The following is a 24,939-nucleotide window of genomic DNA, read 5'->3' on the forward strand; positions in this document are numbered from 1 at the left end:
AAAGAAAATGCTCAGTCTAAGTTCTGCAAAGCATGTAATGTGCCTTTCACTTTTCTGGACACTGTCAAAATTGTATTGATTATGAGCTTTAGGGTCATTGAAACAGTGACATAAAGTGAGTGGTCCCCCCTGCCCCCAGTGATTGGCTGCAAGAAAAATGATGACATTCAGTTGTGTGCAGACTTTCAAGTCACAATCAAGATGCAAGCTATTCTGGATATCTATCCGATACCAAAGTCCAAGGAATTAGCAGCCAGACTGAGTAGGAGAAAATATTTTTTATCAATCGATCTGAAAGGTGAATACCTCCACTGGAGGTGGACAATGAGATAAAGCAGAAGCTGGTGATTAACACATCATAGGTTTATACAGATATAATAGTTGCCTTCTGGAATTTCCCCTGCCCTAGCAAAATTTCAACAATATCTTGAATAAGTCAGCAAGAAGGCTCCCGATCTTGCAGAAACTTGGATGACAGTATTGTGTGTGGCAAGGACCAACAGAACCACATCACCAAACTTCAGAAACTGTTTCTGTTATTGCAGGACTTATGTTTTTGATCTAACTGCCTCAAGTGTCAGACTTTAACCATACACTGAATAATTGGGCCACATCATTGACATTTACAGCATGTGGGCACTCAACATGCATCTTTGAGCTATCACAGATCTACCAGTCCCAAAGAACTTACAATAACTTCAGGCTTTTTTGGGCAAAATCACTTATTATATGAGTTTATTCCTAATGCAGCGCAAATTGCTACACCTATTAACAAATTACAGAGACAAAGCAAAAGAACACAGCACACTAGACTGAAGGGAGTGCTTCTGCAACAATGTTGCTCAGTTCACTTTGATCCGACAAGTGCTAGCAACCTACACTTCCCAGTACAGCATTGGTGCCATCTAATCACACAAAGTTGACAGTCACAATAGGCTGATAACATTCATCCCTGAGATGTTGAACTGAGCCCAGATCAGATACAGTCAGGTGGATGAAAATGCCCAAGCCATCATGTGTGCAGTCCGTCATATTTCGAATATTTTAATGGCTGCAAGTTCACCCTCATTACAGACCATAAGCCATATTTCATTTTGTTTGGCCCTGACTGAATGATATCAGAAAGAATGGCACACAGATTGCAATGATTAGCCTTGATTTTAAATGAGTATAACTGTGACAACATGTATCACCCATCAACAAAGCATGCCAATGTAGATGCTCTCACATGGTTGTGAGTGGGATGTGATGATGAGTTTGACCACACTGAACACAAATGTCTTCAAATTGACGTCCATATCCATGGTCAGTTGGTTGATTTTCCACTGGATACTTCCCTGGCGGCTCGGGAGACATGTACTGATGAGACACTTCTGCATGTCCATCACTATGTTTTCACAGAATGACCAGCCAGAAAAATCAATATTCCAGATGCCACTGCCGGAAGATACTTTGCTTTTCAGCATTCTTTATTGATTCAGAATTCTGCTGCACACCTCACAGGACAGGCCTTGCATACTCACCCCTGATTGGCTGCAACACCAAGTTTCAAAAGTCCTTCACTCATGCCATAGTGGGGTGGTACACACTAAGCTACAAGCTAGAAAACATGGGTCACAGATGTGCATGGACAGTCTGGCTAAAGCAATAACAATGAGCTGCAATGCTTATCAACAGACTCAGGCTATGCTGTAGCAGCAGTTGTTCCCATGGTCTGAGTCAGGTGCATCATGGCAGAGGATATATAATGATTATGCAAGACCCTTTCTACGTTCATGCTGGTTGGTACTTGTCAATGCATATACAGAATTTCCAATTGCTGTACCAATGCAGTTGACAACATCCTCTGCTACTGCCAGAATTGTAGCTCAAGTCTTGTCCGTTGAAGGACTGCCCACCACCGTCATATCAGACAATGGTCAACAATTTATATTGAAGGAATTTTCATATTTTTACAATGGTCAACAATTTATGTTGAAGGAATTTTTAGATTTTTGCAACCACAACAGCATTTTTCATGTGTGTACCACACACTTCCATCCTCAGTCGAACAGCGAGGCAGAGCGATTCATTCACATGTTCAACCAGCGAAAGCTCAAGGTTAAGGAATGACACACTAAAGAAGATGCTTTGTTGATTTTTCTAGGTTTCTACCATTACATTCCCATCAGACAGCATTCAGCAGCTGAATTACTGCACGGATGGAAACAATGGACATTGCTAATCTCTTGCACCATTTGTCTAGCAAAGAGCACCTGGTAACCAATATGAAGTTTACAGTTTCTCTGTCGAAAAGTGGGACCTTGGGGCTACAGTAGACATTTGATGTATGTCATATTAGGCCATTCTAGCAGGATGCTGCGGCACCAGAGTCACATTCATAGGTCTTCCTTCTGCTCCAATACTGCTGACAAATTGCCTTTGCCTATAGGATTATCTCAACAAGAACCAGCTGCTGCAGCACTATCAGACTTTGGGTCAGTAAACCTTAGGAGCTGGGACTACCACATAACCTAGGCAGCTGCCCACTTTACTCCCATTGCGGTAACAGTTGCCATCACCAACGCAGCTGCCACACCTGCAGCTTGGGGTCACGACTGCACGATGTCATGATGATGTCACCACCAGAGTCCTCCAGCATCACAGCTTCAGTGACAGTCACATTTTGGAGGCATCATTGCACCTGATGTTTTTGGTATGACCATCTCCATCTCCACTAGCGGTGCACCTTCTGTCATTGCCATTGCTGTCACATGTGTTATACACTCCTGATGTCTTCATGGGCTCCCCGCCCAAGGCTAGCACACTAGCTCAACACGAGCTGCCTGAGTCACTGCAGCCTGACAGTGCAGCTGCATCTCATGCCACTGCCACTGGCATCCCTGGATATGTCAGTTTTGGCAGCTTTCCCAGTGTACTGGGGTTTGACCTGTGCTGGATGAGGACCCTCTTTCCTCCAAGTTGGCCTCATCATTCAAGCAACAGCAGCTTGCCAGCAGACAATCTATGCAACTAAGCTCTCTTCTCCACTCAGCTGCAGGGGTGGGATGTGGTGTCAGCTCCTGATGTATAATTTGCTGGCCCCTATTCTGGCTGCAGATTCACATAGCGTGCACAGCCCTTTTTGCTGGCCCCTATTCTGGCTGCAGATTCACATAGCATGCACAGCCCTTGCTGTGAATACAGCATGGGAAATGGCTGTAATGAAGAATAGTGAGCCTCCATAGCACACGCCAGCTCCCACAGGCAGTGGCATGATATCCGAGCCGTGCCTCCAGAAACCAGCCAACCACATGCCATCACATGTGCTAACCGACATTTGAACCGGGAGCTCTTCAAGACACCTGCATTCTTCTGTGTATCAGTATCAAGTGAACTGCTCCAGTGCTCTACACATCATCAAACACTAAGATGAACTGTGCAAACATTAATTGATGCTCTCTCTGGCTCACTGATTGGATTGTGTGTGTTCAAGTGTTATATGACCTGAACTGTTTATGGCTCAATACTGTTATTTATAATTCCATATGTGGTGTTGCATATTGAAATATATCTGGTTCACTGTGCCGTTTCTTGACTGTAGATGATTCCTTGGGAAGTCTGGATTAATATCGTTTGTGACAATCTAGGGCACAGGCATAGGTCTGCCTAAACAGGCCAGCCATGCACTACATGCAGGAAGTGGCTACTAGTATAGTGGAGTACATATGGTGAGGACATGCGGTTTTTTTAGACTAGAGAAATATCTCCACAGGCTCCATAAGATGCGTTATGAGCCTGACAGTGTAGTAGTCTGCATAGCAGACTGCAACAAGAAAATGTTAATATAGTATTAGTTAACTGCAGGGATGTGGGAAGGCCCCAGTAAAAGCACTCCATCTTCAGGCCAAGTGACCCATCGGGACCATCCAACCGCTGTATCATCCTCAGCTGAGGATGCGGATAGGAGGGGCGTGTGGTCAGCACACTGCTCTCCCGGTCGTTATGATGGTTTTCCTTGACCGGAGCCGCTACTATTCGGTCGAGTAGCTCCTCAATTGGCATCACGAGGCTGAGTGCACACCGAAAAATGGCAGCAGCACATGACGGGCTGGATGGTCACTCATCCAAATGCCGGTCATGCCCGACAACACTTAACTTTGGTGATCTGACAGAAACTGGTGTTTGCACTGCAGCAAGGCCGTTGCCAAGGTCCCAATAGTAGTTGTACTTATATATGCAAACAACACCATTATAGTACTAGAGTCGCAAAGCTGACTGAAACTATATGTAAATAGTACTGAAACTCTAAACTCTAGCTGTATTGTATATTGTTAAGATAGGTTGAATGTGAAATTGTTCTGAATGCCTTGTCCAACAATTACCTTGAGCAGCTAATCAGAGAATTAACTACAGCAAGTAACATCTTGGGCCTGCTGTGGCAAACAGACCCAATCTTTTTGACTCAGTGTCAAACAGGGAATCAGTGATGTAAGACCAATACAGCATCACTCAATACAGTTGTAAATACAAAAACAAAGAAAGGCAAAAAGCTCTTTCTATTTTGCAAGAGCCATAAGAAAACGTTTTCAGATTACTGACAGGTCAACAAGAAGATCTAATCTCCAGCACTGACAAAGTTCAAGGGCACTATACATTATGCTTCAGACTGGCATGTGTCAAGCAAAGCTGTGAGGGACACAAATGATATGCTTTAAACTGGCATGTGTCTAGTAAAGTTGTGAAGGCCAGAAAAGACACACTGTGGTTTGACAACTATTTTAGAAAACTTATAATAATGCAAAAAGAGCTTGACTCCAAATTTAAATGTAGCCAAAGCCATATAAACAAAAAAAAAATAAAATGGAGCCAAAATTGGCATAATGAGGCCCAGGCATGACACATTCAATGAATTTGCATGTAAAATTCTTTCTATCAACCTGATAGAAAATCCTAAAGAGTTTTGGTCTTATGTCAATTCAGTAAATAGATCGAAGCCATGTGTCCAGATATTCTGTGATCACAGAGCCTTTGAAATGGAAGACAATAAAGAAAAGGCCAAAATCTAAATGCCATTTAAAAAAAAAAAAACTATTTCATTGCAGTTTCTCCCTTAAATCATCACAGAAATAATAAAATGACAGATACCAAACTGAGTGACTAAGGGATAAAAATGCAACTGAAATCACTCAACAGATGAAAGGTCACTGGACCTGATGGAATACCAATTCAGTTCTCCATAGAATATGTGAAAGAAATTTCACCTCTTCTAGCAGTAGTGTAGGAATGCCAATTCTTGTCTGAGCTGCCAGAGGGGTTGGCAATGCGCATGCGAGGTGTGCTCACTTGTGTGTATGAATGCGTGTGCCTTTCTTTTACTGATAAAGACTGTGGTCGAAAAGTGATGTGTAACTGTCTTTTAGTTGTACCTGTCTGCAACTTAAAGTGGCAAGTGTAATCTGTATAGTAAGTAGTAATCTATCTTTTCCTTAGATTGTTCATATTCCAACCTGGAGTTTCCCTTGTTTAATTCCACTTTGGGCAAACCCAATGCTTAGGTGTTACTTTTCCTTACATCTTCGTCTTGTGGCTCTCTGAAGAAATTCTTTTTCATTCACAGAGTTTGATTCTGATTGAGTAGTGCTACAGCACTATATCTTATCTCTCTTACACTTTGACAGTTGAGAAATTAATCTCATGAAAATTATGAAAGCACTGTTTTGGCATTATGTCTGCTGAAAAGTCATTGAGTCAGATCTTGGATACTTGGGCCATTGCTGCATGGACTGCATTTCCAACCAGGCTGTGCCAGTGAAAGTTATCCACCCCTGACTCACACCTACTAAACTGTGAGAGAACATCATTTCATCCATGGGTACCTTGTTGAATCGCATATTGCTTAAAATTATTTATCATATTTATGTTTTCCATGCCTAACATAGGATCGCTGCTGCAACCTCAGGGACAGCATTTCTGCCACTTTTCAAAGTTTTCACCATCAGAGGCCTTCCCAAACTTTTGGGTTGAGCACCATACATACACCAACCAATCACCACCATACTTTTTGTGATGGATAACTGTCTGCAATTTACCTCAGATATTCATCGTATCTTTACGGAACAGGATGGGATCACCCAACTTTTCATGGCACTTTTACACCCCAAATCTAATTAGAGAAAATGAGAACACGGAATGCACCTGTAAAACTTATAGTATCCACCTGGAACTATGCCGCTCCACATAACAAATATTCTGCTGTTACTGCTTCACTACTGAGCACAATAGCCACCACCTCTTTCATAATGGTAGGTCTGCATCTTACGATATCTTGTGGTCAACTGTGTGTTCAGATTCTTTTAATAACATTCTTAACACAAAAAGGAAAAGTATTTCCCACCTGTTATGATCATAGTTTTTATTAAATGGTTTAACACACTTTGAGCCCTTCGTAACACAAGGTGGGCTGCTACCTCTCCTAGAGGATGCACATAAACGGTTCTCATGAATTTAATTCACCAGACTGTTTACAAGTCTAGCCTCACACAGCTTTGGCTGTTTACTTCGCAGCTTCACACAGTCTCCATGCGACCTTACCACACTGACTTCACCAATAGTCAGTGTGTCTGTCACAGCAGAGACCACTGTAGTCTAGGATCCACTTTACTGCACTGTGTTGTGTGTGCAAACAGCACCACAAGGATATCCTTATGCAACACCTATTTAGGTTGCCACTGGAGCATGTTGCGGGCAGTTCGGGCTTCACACCAACCACACCAGCAGCTCACCAAACACAGTCATCACCCTCACTGGAAGCACCTGTCACTGATGCTATACCAGAGCCATGTCACACCGCACATCGTCCCGCTGGCAGCCAGTGTCATCGAGCCACACCTCCGGCGTGTGCCAACATCTGACATCTGAGAAGTACTGTTGTCCCATCAGCTGCTATTATCACTGTGCCAACACCTCTGCAAATTGCCGATGTGCAGGAGGTGCTGTCATCCTCAAGGACATATTCTTAGTTCCAGGTTGGCGGCTGCATCAACCACTCTCAACTCCTGGTTTGCTGCCTAGCACAACTTGTGGACTTCATATTGTAGGCACATTTCAGTCAATGTCTAAGAGAGACATTTCTGTTTGTATTTCAGTTGTGTGATATTCATCCAGAGACACTGTGTTTGAGTACTGTTCTTATGTCAAATGATTATTATTGTGAAATGTGTATCTCAGTCCTACCAGTCACACCATTTGGCTGAAGGGTACAGTAAAAATTGTATGCAGAAGGTTTTATGGTATTCTGTGACATTTCCTGAAGAAGGGCTCACTACAACTAAGATTTTACAGAGAACTATGCCTTTTGGACATGAATTTGACAGAAATGTTATATGGATGCCAAGTTTGCATAATGCTGTTCCAGCTGGTGTGTGTGTGTTCAGAAACTGCTGTTTCTGTCTTGGTTGGTTCCCACCTTCACCACAGCATCTCATGCTACTTCTTTTTCAAAGTCTTCTTTAAACTCATCTGGCCACCTCTTTCTTGGATGGTCTTTGTCCTGGTGCATTCCTCTCCAAGTAGTAATGGGGATTTCAGGCTGCGTCCATTTCACACACCAAACCACTTCGGCCTCTCTGCACTTAGCCTTTCCTCCGTGGTCACTTCCACTTGCAGATCTCTTATTATGTGCTTGATTGTGATCTTGTCTCTTTTTGTCTTTTGTAGAGCATACCTAATGAATTTAATTTAACATGCCTCCAAGTGACTTACACATGTTTGGTTATGACACTCCTCAACAGACTTTAGATTGTAATGAGCAGAAAGATAGCCTTGAACAAGGTCTGTTTTGTTCTTAGAGGAACTGCCTATCCCAGAGATGTCTTTGTGCTAGGATGAAGAATTGGGATCCTTTGTTTAACATGTTAAGAACCTCAAGATTGGCTCTTCCATCGCTTGTCACAAAATTGCAAGTACTGATATTCTTCACATTCTCTATATCTTCTCCTCTGCAAAAAAAGGTTATATCGAGAGAATGTTCTACTTATTCACATTGCCACCATTTTCTTCCACTCCCACCCCTCCACATCACCATACAGTTAATCCAAATTCAACATGCTGTCCCACAGATCCAATTTTCTCTGTACCTTCATGTTGGTTTCATCCCAAATAGCAACATCATTTGTGAATACAAGATGATTTCTTTGATGTCCTTCACTATGGTATCCAGGAGTGTGACAATGAGTAATGGGGAGAATCTCTCTCTTTGCTCTAAAAAACTTTGACCTTCTATCTGTCACAGTTATTACACAGCACCTCAGTTTTTGCTTAGAGCCTATGGGGCACTTTATTTTTCTAAGCACTCCCAGCACACTGTCATATGTCTTCTGAAAATCAAGAACACTATTATCACATCCTTTCTTTTCTCCGAATATTTTTCCTTTACTGATCTGAGTGCAAACATAAAATCAGTTGCTCTTCTAGGAAACCAAAATACACATTGTTCTTCTTCAAATTCAGATCCAGGATACCTCTCATCATCTTTCCCAGGGAATTTACCAAGACCTTTAGACAGTGTGATAATAAAGTGATCCCTGCATATTTAGTATACTTAAGAAAAATTCCCTTGATCAAATTATAAAATCATGATACACAATTGCTTGCTCACCTTTGGGAGAGATCTGAGGGCAGATCCTCAACCTTGCAATGGAAGTGTTGTCTTAATACTGGGTCAGAGTGAGCTGCTCTTCCTTTTTGCCCTCCCAAATTCATCACTCTCTCCTCCATGAGAAAGGAGTTATTTGTTCCAAAGTCTTGTACGGTGTATGTCTATCGACAGTACTGGTTACTGTTAGAGCAACAGCAGATGTACATTATCTGATCAAAAATATCAGAACACCTATTACTAGATGTTGATATGAGGCATGTCCACCCTTTGCCTTTAAGATGGCTTGAACTCTGCTGGGGACACTTTCAGTGAGATGTCTCAACATCTGCGGAGGAATCGTGCCCTATATTAGCTCCAGAGTAGATACCAGGGAAAGTAGTGATGATGTTAGACACTAGCATTTGGAGCCAAGTCAATGTTCTGACTCATCCCAAAGGTGTTCCAATTGGTTTAAGTTGAGGCATTGGGCAGGTTATTCCTTCCAGATATGAGGAGCATGGTTTGAAAACTTGATAAATGCAAAAAGGCAAATTTTTTGGAAAATGCATTTTTAAAACATCATACTGAAACATTAATTACGTAATTTGACATCTACAGAGCTTTTGCAGGCATAATTCCAACTGAGTGCTTGCCTTTTCCAAAATTTTCAATGTTTATTTCAGAACAGATTCACAAAGTTCCCAATTTTTTTTCAAAAGTTGGTAAAAAATGTAAAGACGAAAGTTTTGCTATCATACACATTTGAATTGATTTTTTCCATTTCTTTTTTATCTGTTACATTTAATTAGAAAGCTACTTTGTTCTACATTTTGCATATAAATACATTATTGTACAACAATATAGTACTTTAGTATCCAACTCTTAAGCACAAGTGCACAGTAGCAACAAACACTATTGAAATACAACACAATATATTGGCTACAACAATACTAAACTGACAATCTATATTTTACTTTTACCAGTGTCCTTATAAAACTCTTCTGTTCATTCTGGTATTTTAAAATTCCTCATACCATAAGTTTTATGGGACACTTTTTCTTTTCCTTTCTGAGCACATTCTTCCTTTCCAAGGTGGCAGCTATCATCACTTCCTGGCTGTATTTTTTTTATTTCTGTACATCAACCTCTCCAGGACTTCCATTTTAAGTGGCCGATACTGAATACAATACATCCTTATTAGACTTGCCACAGACCATCACTCACTGAGCAGTTACTTTGAAAGGTGTCTTAGATTGGACTGCTTTTGGTGCAATGGACTTGAGATCCTGTGCATGCCAATCTTTATTTTATTCTTCTGATGATGTCATATTGATCCAAAACTTTATAATATTCAATTGGTGAAAGACTATCTTCCTTTTTCTGGCAGTCTTTATCTACTCTACCATACACTCTGTCAGGATTATAACTGTAACCACAAATAGGGAATCAATGTACCAGCTCATTAAACTTTATGCTTTCTTCCATAAAGGCCATCAGTGTGCTCTTCAATACTGTAGTTTTATTTTGAGTCAGAAATAAACTAATTTCACTTAGACCATTTTGCGGCTGGAACACTTCCAGGTTTCTGAAAAAATCTAATAGGGCAGAGGCTATTCTGTTGCATCCTTTCGGTCCTTTTGTTTTAAGCCAAGTATAAAAAGCAATCCTTTTAATTTTTCTGTGGTCTGGAATAAAACATAATGCACACTTTGTGTAGCCAAACCTGCTCTGAACAGAATACTTCACCTACAGAGAGCTCTGGTACTGGCCAGTTCTGTTTTATATATAAAAAAGACATTTTAATCATATTTGGATTTTCCTCTGTTACTGCAAAAAGCTTTTTATGCATAAAATTTGTGCAACATATGGTGTGTTCTTTAACTGGCTATTTTTCTCCAGATCTTGTTTCTTTTGAGAGTCTGCCTTTGAACATCCTTGATGTTGCTTTAAACATTGCTGCACAGACAGGTACTGTCTGGCCACCTTTTCTCCCTACACTGTACTTAAACAAAATAATATTCTCCCTGATAAAGCCAGCTCAAACTGAGAAATAATCTGGAGTTAATGTTGTTGTGTAAACCACTAATTTATTTCAATTGTTGGTTCTGGTGGCTAGTGCTTGGCTACAGTTCATGTTCTTCTTCTTCTTCTTAAACTTTTTTTTCCTTTTTTGCTGAAAAATCCTCTCACATTATCACTGACAATGCCATCCTGCATTGTTATTCTCCCTTCATGGTTCTAAGCAGGAAAGCAAATTTGTGTTCATTGACTTCTGCCTAACTGGCTGAGGGCAAATATCAAGTTTTGCAAGAACTTGTAGTTTACAACATCCAGTAACAACAGCAAATATCGGCTTCTAACAAAACTGTTTCAACAGGTCATGTGTGGCATGAAGCTTGATCTGTAACTGCAAAAATTTGAATGTTGAGCATTTATCAATTTTTCAAAAAATACTCCTCACATGCTATTGCCCACAAATCACTGCCACACAGAATGACAAAGTGCATTGTCATACTGATATGAACAATTACTGTTTATAAACTGTTCATCTACTGCACACAGTATATAATGCTGTTAGAGTTTGGTCATGTCCTTCCACATTTAGTGTTTTCTTAAGTGCAATAGTGGGATCAAACCCTAACCACAAAACCATGCCCATACTGTAACACGATCCCCTTCATCAGAACTTCGCTGTTGGCACTATACATGATGGTGGGTAATGTTCTCCAAGCATTTGCCACACTTAACCCTTACATCAGATGCTACATGGTATACCACAGTTCCCACTCAAAATCACTCATTTCCAGTCATCCACGGCCCAGTGACATTGTTCTTCATGCCACCTCAAACGTCACTTAGCACTGAGTACAGAAATGTGCAGCTTACAGGGAGCTGCTTGACCGCTGTACCCCATTCTTTCTAACTCCCCATGCACAGTCATTGTGCCAATGAGACTATTCGTAACTAACTCAGAAGTGTTTGCTTTTGCTCATTTAATGTAATTTTTTACAACCACATTCTGCATCTGACAGTCCCTGTTTGTCAGCATATGAAATCTACCTGGTCTTGGTTTAGCTGTGGTAGTTCCTTCACATTTTCACTTCACAGTCACATAAACAACAGTTGAATTGGGAAGTTTTAGAAGAGTTCGAATGTCCAATTGATGTGTTACTCAGGAGACATTCAATGACTTGTCCACTTTCAAAATCACTGAGCTCTTCTGGCCAACACATTCCGCTGTTACCGTTTCAATACCACCTTTTATACTGGTGGGTCTGATTCTCGTGATACCTATTTGTAAATTCTCCATTACATAAGTGTCTCCAGATTCTTTTGATGAGATTGTGTATATTCTTAACACATAAAAGAAAAAAAATTCTCTATTACATGAATAGAATTTAGTTTGATGTTGAAAACAATAGATTTACTGGTTCTGTTGTCAGTTGTACAACTGGTAACGGAACCAGTAAACTGATTATTTTCATCATCAAACTAAACTTTTTTTGTGCAATTGAGCAAGTAGGAACTGCCTTGTGCTGGTACGAGACTTAGTGGCTAGAAATTCATAATATTTATTATTAAAAGCAATGAAGGGAGGCATTTCTCTTTTATAGATTAGGATTTAATGTCTTACAGATGATGAGATCTTTCTGGATGGATCACATGCTTGGATTATAGAAATTAACTGTGTTCTTTTCAGTGGAACCATCCTGCCATCTGCCTCAATGATTTTTGGGAATCTAGGAAAAATCTAAATTCGGATGGCTGGATAAAAATCTGAACTTCACAATGCAAAAGCACTGTCTCATTACTGACCACTGCCATAGTCAATGCGTATGACTGGGACAAGTGGTGGGTTGAAGATATGCTGATAAACAAAGAGAGAGAACGCCTTCTCTGGACCTGTGGATACAATGGAGCGGCCAGCAGGGAGAACCGTGAGGTAGGGTTTGAAGAGTTTTTGGAGTAGTCCAGGATAGCAGACAGAGACAGTGGTCATGTGTGTCTGGGTCATGCTTGTATGAATGTATGTGTGTTTTCTACTTGAGAAGAACGCCTTTCGGCCAAAAGCTTAAATATATATCGGTCTTGTCATTGTGCCTGTCTGTAACTAAAAGTCTCATCTGAATGCTGAGTAGCAATCTATCCTTTTCACAATACTCTTGTTTTCCATCCTTGACTTTCCATTGGTTCACTGATAAATATATCATTTCTGCTTCATTAACAGCTTCTGCATGACTGCCATAAATTTCTTGGTCATTACACACAAGTGTGCTATAACCAAAATGTGGTTTATACAACATCTCAAAGAGCTGGACAAATAAAACTTGCTGTAATACAACTTGGGAATACCAGAATGGCAACTGTCAGTGCAAACATTACTATCCTACATAGCACATCATTTCCCTTCTTGGTATCACTTCTAACATCAGTGAAAACCAGACACTCCCACTCTTGTTTCGTTCATCTCTACCGCGATACATGATTTTTTTGCATATTACAACTCCTTTGATATAATTCAGTCTGTTGTATGACTCGGTAATCATCAGATATCTTCAATGAAGGTAGTGGATCAGTCCTGATAGTTTCTACAACTACCATCCCATTCTTAAGACCTAAGTTCAGTTCCATCAAAACCATGAAGTATCTTTAGTATGTACAAACATGATATCTTTCCCAAGCTTTCTAAACCCTTTCTCAGACTTGACATGTTGTACTGCTACAGGTTTTTGCCTTCTTAGAAACTTCATCTTCAGGCTGACAGTTCATATGAATATGTTTAATCACTTTGGTTTTAGTACTACCCAACAGCCTTTCCGAGCCGCTGGCATGGAGATTTCCTTGTAACTCATAACAGATATTTGGTTCACACAAGACTACATACATATATCTACATGATTACTCAGCAATTCATAATTAAGTGCCTAGCAGTGGGTTCAGCAAACCACCTTCATCATATTGTTTCCCTATTGCTCCACTCTCAAAGAGTGTGCATGAAAAACAAACATTTAAATCTTTCTGTGTAAGCTCTGATTTCTCTTATTTTATTGCGATGATCATTTCTCCCTATGTAGGTGGGCACCAACAAAATATTTTCATTGTCTCAGGAGAAAGTTGGTGACTAATATTTCATGAGAAGATACTGCCACAAAACAGCTTTGCTTTAACAACTGTCACCCCAGTTCCCTTATCACACCCGTTGCACACTCTCCGCTAGTTTGCAATAGCACAAAGTAAGCTGCCCCAATGTCCTCCATCAATCCTATATGATGTGGATTCCACACAGCACAGCTATACTCCAGAAGAGGGTGGACAAGTGTAGGATATGCAGTCTCTTTAGTTGCCCTGCTGTATTTTCTGCGTGTTCTGCAAATAAATCACAGTCTTCGGTTTGCTTCCTCAAAACATTATTTATGTGATTGCTCTAGTTTAAGTTATTTGTAATTGTAATCTTTAAGTACTTAGTTGAAGTTACAGGCTTTAGATTTTTGTGATTTATTGTGTAAGCAAAATTTAGCAGGTTCGTTTTATTATTCATATGGATGACCTCACACTTATTGCCATTTTTTGCACCACAGAGATAACTTGTCTAAATAATTTTGCAACTGGTTTTGACCATATGATGACGTTACTAGATGGTATATGACAGCATTATCAGCAAAGAATCGGAGAGGGCTGCTCAGATTGTCACCTAAATCGTTTATGTAGAGCAGAAACAGCAGAGGGCCTATGACTCTTCCTTGGGGAATGCCATGTATTACTTCTGTTTTACAAGGTGACTTTCTGTCAGTTAACTACAAACTGTGACCTTTTTGACAGGAAATCACTAATATAGTCGTGCAACTGAGTTAATAGTCCATATGCACACAATTTGGTTAGAAGTTCCTTGTGAGCAATGGTATCATAAACCTTCTGGAAATCCAAAAATATGGAATAAGATATGAATGCCTGTTGATAGCGCTCATTACTTCATGAGAATCAAGAGCTAGTATTGTTTCACAGGAACAATATTTCAAAATCCGTATTGGCTGTATGACAATACATCATTTTCTTCAAGGTAATTCATAGTGCTCAACACATTATACCTTCTAAAATCCTATTGCAAATCAAAGTGAGTGATATGGGTCTGTAATTCAGTGAATTGCTCATATTTATTTTTGTGGGATCGATAGCAATGATGTCACGTCAAGTTCATATGTTGGCACTATGACGACACCGATGACAGCGCCCTCTACTGCTGTGCTCTACGAGCAAGGCTACAGATTCTGCCCATTTTGATCAAGAGCAGACGGCCGGGACACTTAGCTTCAGCTTGAGACTGTGCTCATTTGTACAAGTTATGTATGCCTCTGTATATATATTCAGGCTCCAGTAAACCACTTTTACTTACGTGATGTAATGACGTATTTTTCCTGCACCTGTTCCTACCTACACGCCGCCTTCCAGGTGGGATACAAAAGTTGGCGACGAGGTTTTCCCTATAATTTCCTTTTTTGCTCGGTACTGCTTTCTTTTCGTGCTAGCCTTAGTATAAGACTTACATTTGTGTAAACCATGGCTTCGCCACAGGAACATGCTTCGCTGTCCGATCTTGTACGTTTTCAGTCCCAGCAAATGACGCAGCTGCCATAAATGGACTGGTGACGCTACAAACTGCAGCTACTTCGGCGCTGCCAACAGCGCCGCCACTTCGTGCCTTCAATCCTGACACTGAACACTGCCCAGAATACATTGCCCAGCTCAAGGCACACTTCACAGCATACAACATACCAGGTACAGAGCGGCTTGCCTTTTTCATTACCAATGCGGGTGTTGTGTTATACCATGTGCTCATCAAATTGTTTCCCACCACCCACCCAGACACTAAAACTTACGACTAAGTGATTGATGCTTTGAACACCCACTTCCGTGATAGTGTCAATGTGGTAGCTGCACACTACCAATTCTTTCCCCTCCGGCGTGGCCCTACTCAGTTGAATAAATCTTGGTTAGCAGACCTTCAGGGACTAACATCTGATTGTGACTTTAATTGCTCATGTGGACGCTCATATGCGGATATAATGATTAGAGACACTACTGCGCAGAATGTGGCGAATCACCGCATCTGTGAACAAACCCTCAAATTTAAAAACCCATCTTTGCAGGAAGTAGCAGACTTGCTAGACAGACAAGATACTTTAGACATGGCGACTTCTGCATTCGACGTGACCCCGGGTGTGTGTACTGTTAGTTCGGCACAATACGTGCCCTTGCGCCCAGCCCAGCTAGCCACACTACGCTGCTCGCGCGCAAATAAACACATTTCAAACCAGGCACCCACTAAGAAACTGAAATCATGCCCGGACTGCTTTCATGCCCACCCACGGGACAGTTGCACATCCCATCAAGCAAAGTGTTACTTTTGTAATAAGAAAGGACATGCACAAGCTGTATGCAGTAAGAGAGACAAGAATTACGAATTTGTCTCCCATTCGCGTGACTCGCATGGGCGTCACCGAAATGGCAACTGCCATGATCATGATTTACATCAGTCTATGGACATTAATGCCATTTATTCAAAGCCTTCTGCTTCATATGCTTTGACAGTTCGTTGTATGAACCAAGCTTTGCTAGACACTTTCTCTTGCATTCAGCGTGATGCTAGGAAACTTTTTGTGACTTTGAACATTTCTGGACATTCTGTTCGCATGCATCTGGACACTGATGTGTCAGTTTCTTTACTGAACAAATCAACGTATGACTTGCTTGGTTCGCTCCTGCTTTGTAATTCGCATTCCACACTGACTGCATTTACTGGACAGGAAATCTCAGTGCTTGGCATGTGTAGTTTGCAAGCCACATATGTTGTGACGACCCGCACAGTATCTATCCATGTGCTCCGCTCTAGTGATGCTACGAACATTTTTAGCATGGACGCATTTCAATTTTTTGGCCTCACAATTCAGGACAATGTACTTTGCATCAATGCTAGTGACTATGCATCTTGGATTGTTCAAGTTTTGCCATGTTCCATTCGGTTGTGCTTTGGCTCCTGCTATTTTTCAGTCTTATTTGCAGCAGTTGTGTGCCACTGTCCCTGGTTGTTCCAATTATCTGGACGATATAGTTGTATCAGGTCAAACCCCTGACGAACATTTGTGCAATTTGCGTGCCTTATTTACTGTACTTTTGCAGGCAGGACTAAAGTGTAATAGAGACAAATGCAAATTTTTTCAAACTGAGATTCAGTATTTAGGACATATGATTAATGGACAGGATATCTACCCCTCACCGTCACATCTCAGTGCAATTAGAGAGTTGCCAGCACCCAGGAACTTGAAAGAACTTCAGTCTGTGTTGGACAAAATTACATATTATATTCGTTTTATACCAAATTCAGTGCAGATTTCAGCACCTTTGCATCACCTTCGGCATAAGAACATTCCCTTTGGTCTTCGGAATGTGACGCTGCTTTCCACAAGCTCAAATCTGCTATGTTGAGTGATTGCTGTTTGATTCCTTTCAATCCCTCCAAACCAGTTGTTTTGGCTGTCGATGCATCTTCTCTCGGCATCAGAGTGGTTCTCTCACACTGTATTAAATGCTGTCGATCGTCCGATCACTTTTGCGTCTGAGTTGCTCAATTCCGCCCAGCAAAACTATTCTCAAATCAAGAAAGAAGCCTTAGCTATTGTCTATGGAGTGACAAAGTTTCACACTTTTTTGTACGGTCGCAAGATCTATTTGGTCACCGACCATAAGCCTTTGTCATCGTTGTTTCACCCGTCAAAGCCGGTTCTGGCCTGTACTGCACAAAAATTGCAACGATGGTCTTTGTTTTTGTCTAGCTACCATTACGAAATATTGTTTTAGCCTATGGCCCAGCATGGCAATGCTGGTGCTTTGTCTTGTCTGCTTATCAGTCCTGACGAAGTGTTTGATTCTTCCAAACTGTCCTGCATGTTTATTGATTCACAAGATAAGGAATTAGCGGATGGTTTTCCGGTGGATTTTCGTTGCATTGCTGCTGCGACAGCTGCTGATGCTTCTTTTCAGATTCTTTTGCAGTATATTCGTACTCAATTGCCTCCATCTGCTATGCAGATTCAGGATCCACTCGTTCGACTTTACTTTGCGCAACATCACAACTTGTCTGTACACCAAGTTGTTATCTTGTTACAAACTGAAAATGATCAGTCTCGTGTGGTTGTACCTTGTTCGTTGCAGTAGGAAATTCTCTGTTTACTGCACACTGGTCAGTGGGGTATAGTGCGGATGAAGCAATTAGCGCGTTGTTACTGCACTTAAGTCGGCATTGATAAAAATATTGAGAATTTGCTTGCAAACTGTCGCTCTTGCACGGAGCATCAATCTGCTCCCCACCTGCGCTTTTTTGTGTGGCCGACTCCTACTGCACCTTGGCAGCATGTTCATATTGATTGTGCGGGTCCTTTCTGGGATTCCCACTGGTTGATAGTTATCGATGTGTACAGGAACTTTCCTGTTGTTGTACCTATGTCTTCTACTGTCTGTCAGTACTATTCGGGCTTTGACGTCTATTTTTTGCTTTGAAGGCCTTCCTGAAGTTATTGTTAGTTAGTTAGGTTAGTGTTGTTTTCACGTCCCATCGACAATGAGGTCATTAGAGACAGAACGCAAGCTCATGTTAGGGAAGGACAGGGAAGGAAATCGGCCGTGCCCTTTCAAAGGAACCATCCCGGCATTTGCTGAAACGATTTAGGGAAATCACGGAAAACCTAAATCAGGATGGCTGGAGACGGGATTGAACCGTTGTCCTCCCGAATGTGAGTCCAGTGTGCTAACCACTGCGCCACCTCGCTCGGTGAAGTTATTGTCTCCGACAATGGCCCCAATTCGTGTCCTCTGAGTTTGAAGCGTTCTGTGCTGCTAATGGCATTCACCATCTGACCTCAACCTCGTTGCACCCCCAGTCGAACAGCAAGGCTTAACACTTTGTGCGTACGTATAAATCACAAATGAGCAAGTTGCGCACCACGCACTCTTGTGAGTGTGTGCTCTGGACTTCCCTTGCTTCCTATTGCTCTCAGCCAGGCAGCACACATTCCCCACCAGAATTGCTACATGGCCGTGCCCAGCGTCGCTCCTGCAGCTATTGCACCCGCCCCCGCAAGCTCCCGCTGCTTTGCATTGTTCTGGATTGGCGCCGCATGATTTGGTGTTGTTTCACATTTTCTCTGGCAGGCAGCGCTGGGAGCAGGGTTGCATTCTTCGCCAGCTTGGCTGCACCTTATTTCTCATTTCTTGTCCCTCCAGCACTGTCATACAACACTGGTACCAGATACATTTGTGCCGTCCTCAGTTTTCTGCTGCTGGCTGTTTTCTGGCAGAATTGGAGGCTTCTTGGCTTCCGACGCCTCTGTCCATGACTCTGCCACTCACACCTCCGTGCCTGCCATCGTTGCCGCCACCAGTCCGGTCACCTGCACCAGACTGGCGCCTCTTGCCACCATGACCCTACCTTTGAGAGCAACGGCGGCTGCCGCCACTGTGTTGCTCTGCGGTGCCAGAAACAATGGACGCTGAGGCTGCCGTCACGCCACTGCCGTCGTCCATAGACATCATTGCTCCACCTCCTCATTTGAGCATAACCAGTAGCGATGCGCGGCCTGGGCATGCTTTCCACATGGCGTTTTCCTCACCTCCTCACCCCCTTGCGAGCAATTCGGGGTTGCGGGTGGACAGCAGAACTGGCAGTTCTGCTGTCCACCCCCTCAGCTGCACCGCCCCAGGGTCCCCCACCCACCGTCGGAAGTCATACTCAATGATGGTGCATCATTTCAGGGGGGAGGGATGTGGTATCAACAGCAACGACGCCATGGCAAGTTCATAAGTTGGCACTACGACGAAACCGATGACAGTGCCCTCTACCTGGCGCTGTGCTCTATGAACACCGCCTTCCAGGTGGGATACAAAAACTTTCTTGAGTATTGGTGTGACTTGTGCAACTTTCCAATCCTTAGGTACAGATCTTTTGACGAGCACGAGGTTGTATTTGGTTGCTAAGTATGGCGCTATTGTCACAGTTTACTCTGAAAGGACAAGTGAACACGGTCGCAGCCTCACATACCTTAGTAAGCATAATACCGAGAAGATGTGACAGATATCGCTGAGGTGCCCTACTAATGACAATGTTTCAACTTAGTACCCATACAATCTGTTGTCACATAGTACATCTTGAAATTAAGACCATTATTTTAGAGGGTCAGTCCATCTTCATAATCTGGATTACAGAGCCAAGCTCTCTGCAATGTAGATGACTTGCTGATGCTGTCAATACGATAGGCAGAAAGGAAGGAAGGAAGGAATTCACCATTAGGGACATTGATTTGATTGTGCCCTCTATTGAGATATATTATGCTGGTTACCTGTTTTGTACATGATTTATCCGATTTATCACTGAGGGGCAAGACAATACTTTTGAGTTCTGAAATTTTCAATTAAACTCAGAACTTTAAATAAAGCTGAAGAATTCAGACTTAAAAAAGAAATTCAGAGCTAGTGGCCTCTCCCCAGTCTATCTGAAGATGATATACAGAGAAAGCAGCAACTTAAAGCTAGGCAGTGTTCCCCTTTTTAATTCTATCTGCAGTACTACACATTTTGCATCCTGTAGGTAGGTGCTTGTCAACAATTCTGACAATTTATTTGTTTTCTTAATTGAATTTTCCTTCAACACAACAAAAATTACTGATGTATGTTACTAACAATATTTTGAAAAGGCTGGATTGCTACTTGTTTTAAGGATGATACGTCGAGTTGCAGGTAGATATGACGGAAGGACTGTTACACATTCTTTCGGCAAAAAAAACCCACACACACTCACACAATTCATACAAACAAGCACACCTCATGCATACTTCTCTGACCAGAATGCAACTGTGTCACATCAAATGGAAACAGAAATTTAGATAGGAACAGAGAAGAAAGAGGAACAGCAGGGTTTGGGTGGGAGCAGAGAGGTCAGCTGCCTGGCAGAGCGTGCAGGTATTAGATGGTGGCAGGAAAAGGCTTCCTCATGCAACATCAGGGGGCTGTGGGAGAGGTAAGAGGGATAGGAGGAATGTAGAGCGGAGAAGCAGAGGTGCAGAGAAGGGGAAAAGTTCACTCGATTCACTGGCGGAGGGACACCATTCTTCCTTTTAGCGACACTGTGAGGTTCCTGGGCCTCACTTTTGATTCCAAGTTGTCGTGGTTGTCGCACCTTAGAGACCTCAAGGTGTGGGCCCTGAAGGCACTGAATATTTTGAAGTGTCTGAACCATTGGTCCTGGGGACCAGATCGGGCGTGTCTGCTGCAGTTTTATAGGGCTTTCGTCCAGTCACGTCTTGACTATGGATGCACCGTGTATGGGTCAGTGCGGCCTTCATATCTGAAGATTCTTGACCCAGTACACCATGAGGGTATCAGGCTGGCCACTGGTGCCTTCCGTACCAGTCCCATCCCCAGCCTGTGTGCTGAGGCAGGGGAACCGCCGCTCGCCATCCGGCGGAAACTCCTCATGGTGCGACGGGTGTGTCAATTCCTTGCCTGTCCTACCTCCCTGCGTACCCTATCGTTGCCTGACCGCCTATGGAACGTTTCTTTTCCAGTCATGCCAAATATTTGCTAGAGTCCCTTGGTGTGGAGCGTGTGGCACCCCAACTCCAGGGTTCTACCCGCCTGCCTCCCTGGTTGCTCCAGAGGCCCAGCGTCCTTTTAGACTTGTCAGAGTACTGGTGGAGCTGCATTCCTGCGTTTGTTTTTACCTCCTTATTTTACGATACTTTAAACCAGCATCCCGACCATGTACCAGTATTTACAGATGGCTCTAAACAGTGGGACTCTGTTGGTTGTGCTGTTGTTTTCCCTAATGGAGTCATCAAGTTACGGCTTCCTGCGGCGTTTACCATCTTTGATGCTGAATTGTTTGCGATCTTGCGGGCACTGGAGCAGATGAGATGTGTTCCCAGTCTTAAGTTTCTCATCTATTCTGACTCCCTGAGTGCCCTTCAGACCATGCACCACTTGTACCCAGTGGATACGGTCGTCCAGAACATCCACGATGCCCTGCTCCACCTCTAACAGCAGGGGAAGAAGGTTTCTTTCTGCTGGGTGCTGGGGCAGGTGGGTATTAGGGGAAATAAACTGGCAGATGTGGCTGCCAAAGATGCATGTTCCCTCCCTCACGTTGTTGAATGTGCCGTCCCCCTCCACGCTGTTACCTCCCTTTTGTGTTTTCATGTTATACGTCAATGGGAAGAGGAGAGGCTGGCAGTCGGTGAAAATAAGCTGCGTCTGGTCAAGGCCACCACACAGCCATGGTGTATGTCCTACCAGTCATGCAGGTGGGATGAGGTTCTCCTCACTTTCCTCCGCATCGGGCACAGTCCCTTAATGCATGGTTTTTTTACTCCGGCGGGAGGACCCCCCAATCTGCAGTGTTTGTGGTGTCCAGATTACTGTCCACCACATTTTACTTGACTGTCTTTTATTCTCTGACCAGAGGGCGGTGGTTTCCTTGCCACCGGATTTGCCCTCTATTTTGCAAGATGACGCAATGACTGTGGTTAAGGTCTTACAGTTTTGTGTCCTGTCCAATTTGTTGCCTCGGATTTTAGGGAGAGGATTTTAATGTGCTGCTAGGTGACTGGCTCACCCAGGTTTTACGTAAGAGGTCTGCCAGTCACAATTACTTACTTGTTTCACTTCGATTTCTGTTCTCTTTTACTTGTGTTTCCTTTCCTTTTTGAGTGCATTTCTTCTCCTCTTGTTTTGCCTCTGTGTGTGAGGATTTGGAACCGCGTCAGGTCTGTGTCTTTTAGCCGCTGTCCTTGTTCGCTGTCCATCTTCATCCCTTTTTCTATGCGTTTGGGCACTGATGACTATGCTGTTTAGCACCCGAAAACCTCAAACCACACACACACACACACACACACACACACACACACACACACACACACACAGTAGTGCTGTCTTCTCTCCTCCCCAACCGTACCCTGCCATCCCTCCATCCCACTCTCGTCTGCAGATTCCGTTTGATGAAACACAGTTGCATTCAGTTGGAGGTAGCAGTAATTAGTGCATAACGAGTGCTTGCTTGTGCATGAGTGCATGTGTGTATTTGTTTGTTTGTTTTCCCTATGAAGAAGACTTCGGCTGCAAACTCAAATATGTGACAGTCCTTTCGTCATACCTGTCTGCAACTCAGTGTGCCATCTTTACAGTAAGTTGCAATTTATCCTTTCCACAATACTGTTGATATTCCATCCTGGACATTCGACTGTTTGATGTATTTTATTGTATTACCTAAGCAGAACTGTAGCTAATGGCAGTGCGCAATGCTTCATACAAAAAGAGCTCTGATATTTGTTTTACTAAGCCACAATTTTTTGTTGTGTTAATTGGAATTGCTTATGGCTTTCCTCTGTACTGGAACCTTCAGGTAAGTGTGCAAGCAACTGGATGGTACATTTGAACTCCACAGCTGATTCTTGTTTATATTAATGAGAACCATTGCAGCAGTATTAATGTATATTTATTATCTCACGACTTGTTTTGTTCAATGAACATCACCAGGTTGCTCACACTGCCAACAGTCTTCATAACAAATCCTCACAGAGTCAGGCCAATATCAAGAATCAAGAAGTCTAGCTATCTGCCGAGGGTAAATTCTGGAATGTGATGAGCACACAAACACTCCACTGACAATCTGACAGAGGCACAGTATGTAGTAAGTGCATGCAAAATAGTTTTCTGTTGGACAAATTATTCTTACTTCCCTTGCTTAAGTACTGGTTGGCACCTCCTTCCCCCACACCCACATCCCCACCCATAACTAAATAAATCCTCTTTAAATAAAAGTTTCATAATAATCATGTCTTTCTACAATCTTGTTGTCATTAACTCCCAAATGGGTGGGCTCTTTACAATATAACAAATAGTAAGACACAATGTCTTTCACTGCCATTTCATGTCAGTTCATATTACAGGTCAAGTTTTGACAGATGTAGGTGTCTTAATGTTCCTATTGTGTTCAGCTTGTATAGATTTGAATGATTCTGAACTGATGTGGGTTACACACAATTTCAGCTACAGCAAGATACGTACCTTGGATAAGGTTCACATGTGCAGAAGGTGACTGCCACCGCAGTGTTATACTTGAAACAGTTGTCAATGAAACATGTAATGCCACTGGTGATGAAGGAACTGAAACAGAGATTATATGTTATCCTTCCATTGTTAATGCACAATAATACATAAAGTGCCTCGATTAGTTGTAGAGGTAAACTTTATATTATAAAATCTAAAATGAATGATGAAATACTTTTATTATGGACACCAATAAGGCTAAAGTACAAATCCTAAATAAACGTACAACGTCATGCAAGGGGAAAAATTTTGCACCATACGACTTTCAGATTCAATAATAAAAAAGAGAAAAGAAAAATAGATATAGACAAAGAAAGATAGTAATCAAATAACATATTATTCAAAATCCAACACCATGAAATAAATAAACAAATAGTGAAAAACAGCAATCTCATAAAGGATTTTATGATTGTTAGATAAAGAGAATATCCAATTGTTGATATCTAATGTACAATTTTCAAGTTATTTATAATTAATGATAACAACAATTTCCTCACAAATTGCTGTCAGGTTATAATAAATTGTAATATTAAAAATGAGTGGAAGTAAGAGAGCACAGACTAAATTGATATGTCTTCTAAAAATGTACAGGACATAAATGCTGGGAAGTACTTACTTTAAAGAGGTGGAACATATAGTAATGCTGACAGACGCATACAAAAGTGCACACAATCTTCAACTTTTCGGATCTATTGTTTCTTCCTTTGAGAAGGAGATAGGAATAGGTTGGTGAAGGTGAAAAAGGAAGTGCAGTCACTCACGCCCACCTCTCATCCTCACAACAGATAGGATATAGTGTGTAATACTTTTTTGTGTATGTCATTTCATAGTATTATACCTTTCACCTGTAGTCGGCATGTGTTGAGTCAATTTTCCTTTTAATAGCTTTTCCTGACCAGTGACCTAGTAAACACAACCAAGGCAGCAGTGCACTCAAACATATCACCTAGGACAAATGGTTAACTAAAAAGTGCTATGCAAAGTCATATATAAACTGTTTGATTCATGTCTACAAACATGGATACAAACAATGGGTATGACTAGCATGGGATGGAGTATTTCCATCTCTCAGCAAAGGCATCTCTTTTCCTCATGAAAAACGCAACTGTCTTCCAACACCAGCTGCATAATTTCCAACGTTGGAAGTGCTTGGGAATCAGTATCTGATGCCA

This window comes from Schistocerca piceifrons, chromosome 4 (assembly GCF_021461385.2).
Source record: "Schistocerca piceifrons isolate TAMUIC-IGC-003096 chromosome 4, iqSchPice1.1, whole genome shotgun sequence".
In the NCBI taxonomy this organism is placed as follows: domain Eukaryota; kingdom Metazoa; phylum Arthropoda; class Insecta; order Orthoptera; family Acrididae; genus Schistocerca; species Schistocerca piceifrons.